The sequence below is a fragment of the Elephantulus edwardii genome, unplaced genomic scaffold, assembly GCF_000299155.1.
Source record: "Elephantulus edwardii isolate Elephantulus edwardi_28Jun2011 unplaced genomic scaffold, EleEdw1.0 scaffold00323, whole genome shotgun sequence".
NCBI classification, from domain to species: Eukaryota; Metazoa; Chordata; class Mammalia; order Macroscelidea; family Macroscelididae; genus Elephantulus; species Elephantulus edwardii.
The window spans coordinates 1,681,170-1,681,459 of record NW_006400073.1 but is presented as its reverse complement, the minus strand read 5'-3'; positions in this window follow the sequence as shown (position 1 = coordinate 1,681,459).

Here is a 290-nt window from a genome sequence, read left to right as displayed (position 1 = left end):
GACACCATTGCTCTTCAGTACTTTGGAAAGGTCTCTAACAGCAGACTTTCCCATGGCAATACATCTTTTAATTTCCTGGCTGCTGGTGCCAAGAGCATTGACTGTGGAGCCAAGCAAACTGAAGCTGTGAACAATCTCAATCTCTTCACCATCCATCCCGATGCTGCCAATTGGCCCAGAGGTGAGAATCTTTGTCTTCTTGACATTGAGCCTCAATCCATATTGGAGGCTGCAGTCCTTGTTAATCTGTATACTGAACAAATTATTTGGGAACTTGGAGTGTTATGAAG